Raw genomic sequence first — 2,500 nt, forward strand, 5'->3', positions numbered from 1 at the left:
CGGCGAGCGGCGAACAGCGAGCGAAGCGAGAGGCAGCACCGTCCCTGCTATACGAAAGCCCCATCCAGCCCTGTGCCACCCGGGGGGTTCCAGGGTGCTGAGATGGCTGACGTTTTGCTCCGCTCTCGACGGTCACCGCGCAATGCAAGAACAGGCCAAAAACTGGCCAAAACGGCCCAAAAACGGGCCAAAACTGGCCATTTTTGGCTGCGCGAGCGGCGAGCGGCGGACAGCGAGCGAAGCGAGAGGCAGCACCGTCCCTGCTATACGAAAGCCCCATCCAGCCCTGTGCCACCCGGGGGGTTCCAGGGTGCTGAGATGGCTGACGTTTTGCTCCGCTCTCGACGGTCACCGCGCAATGCAAGAACAGGCCAAAAACTGGCCAAAACGGCCCAAAAACGGGCCAAAACTGGCCATTTTTGGCTGCGCGAGCGAGCGGCGAGCGGCGGACAGCGAGCGAAGCGAGAGGCAGCACCGTCCCTGCTATACGAAAGCCCCATCCAGCCCTGTGCCACCGTTCCAGGGTGCTGAGATGGCTGACGTTTTGCTCCGCTCTCGACGGTCACCGCGCAATGCAAGAACAGGCCAAAAACTGGCCAAAACGGCCCAAAAACGGGCCAAAACTGGCCATTTTTGGCTGCACGAGCGAGCGGCGAGCGGCGGACAGCGAGCGAAGCGAGAGGCAGCACCGTCCCTGCTATACGAAAGCCCCATCCAGCCCTGTGCCACCCGGGGGGTTCCAGGGTGCTGAGATGGCTGACGTTTTGCTCCGCTCTCGACGGTCACCGCGCAATGCAAGAACAGGCCAAAAACTGGCCAAAACGGCCCAAAAACGGGCCAAAACTGGCCATTTTTGGCTGCACGAGCGAGCGGCGAGCGGCGGACAGCGAGCGAAGCGAGAGGCAGCACCGTCCCTGCTATACGAAAGCCCCATCCAGCCCTGTGCCACCCGGGGGGTTCCAGGGTGCTGAGATGGCTGACGTTTTGCTCCGCTCTCGACGGTCACCGCGCAATGCAAGAACAGGCCAAAAACTGGCCAAAACGGCCCAAAAACGGGCCAAAACTGGCCATTTTTGGCTGCACGAGCGAGCGGCGAGCGGCGGACAGCGAGCGAAGCGAGAGGCAGCACCGTCCCTGCTATACGAAAGCCCCATCCAGCCCTGTGCCACCCGGTGGGTTCCAGGGTGCTGAGATGGCTGACGTTTTGCTCCGCTCTCGACGGTCACCGCGCAATGCAAGAACAGGCCAAAAACTGGCCAAAACGGCCCAAAAACGGGCCAAAACTGGCCATTTTTGGCTGCACGAGCGAGCGGCGAGCGGCGGACAGCGAGCGAAGCGAGAGGCAGCACCGTCCCTGCTATACGAAAGCCCCATCCAGCCCTGTGCCACCCGGGGGGTTCCAGGGTGCTGAGATGGCTGACGTTTTGCTCCGCTCTCGACGGTCACCGCGCAATGCAAGAACAGGCCAAAAACTGGCCAAAACGGCCCAAAAACGGGCCAAAACTGGCCATTTTTGGCTGCGCGAGCGAGCGGCGAGCGGCGGACAGCGAGCGAAGCGAGAGGCAGCACCGTCCCTGCTATATACGAAAGCCCCATCCAGCCCTGTGCCACCCGGGGGGTTCCAGGGTGCTGAGATGGCTGACGTTTTGCTCCGCTCACGACGGTCACCGCACCACGCAAGAACGGACCATAAACAGGCCAAAACAGCCCAAAAACGGGCCAAAACTGGTCATTTTTGGCTGCGCGAGCGAGCGGCGAGCGGCGAACAGCGAGCGAAGCGTGAGGCAGCACCGTCCCTGCTATACGAAAGCCCCATCCAGCCCTGTGCCACCCGGGGGGTTCCAGGGTGCTGAGATGGCTGACGTTTTGCTCCGCTCACGACGGTCACCGCGCCATGCAAGAACGGACCAAAAACAGGCCAAAACAGCCCAAAAACGGGCCAAAACTGGCCATTTTTGGCTGAGCGAGCGAGCGGTGAGCGGCGAACAGCGAGCGAAGCGAGAGGCAGCACCGTCCCTGCTATACGAAAGCCCCATCCAGCCCTGTGCCACCCGGGGGGTTCCAGGGTGCTGAGATGGCTGACGTTTTGCTCCGCTCACGACGGTCGCCGTGCCACGCAAGAACGGACCAAAAACAGGCCAAAACAGCCCAAAAACGGGCCAAAACTGGCCATTTTAGGTTGCGCGAGCGAGCGGCGAGCGGCGAACAGCGAGCGAAGCGTGAGGCAGCACCGTCCCTGCTATACGAAAGCCCCATCCAGCCCTGTGCCACCCGGGGGGTTCCAAGGTGCTGAGATGGCTGACGTTTTGCTCCGCTCACGACGGTCACCGCGCCACGCCAGAACAGACCAAAAACAGGCCAAAACAGCCCAAAAACGGGCCAAAACTGGCCATTTTTGGCTGCGCGAGCGAGCGGCGAGCGGCGAACAGCGAGCGAAGCGAGAAGCAGCACCGTCCATGCTATACGAAAGCCCAATCTAGCAAAGAACAGCCCAAAAGGA

This window comes from Musa acuminata, unplaced genomic scaffold (genome assembly GCF_036884655.1).
Source record: "Musa acuminata AAA Group cultivar baxijiao unplaced genomic scaffold, Cavendish_Baxijiao_AAA HiC_scaffold_896, whole genome shotgun sequence".
NCBI classification, from domain to species: domain Eukaryota; kingdom Viridiplantae; phylum Streptophyta; class Magnoliopsida; order Zingiberales; family Musaceae; genus Musa; species Musa acuminata.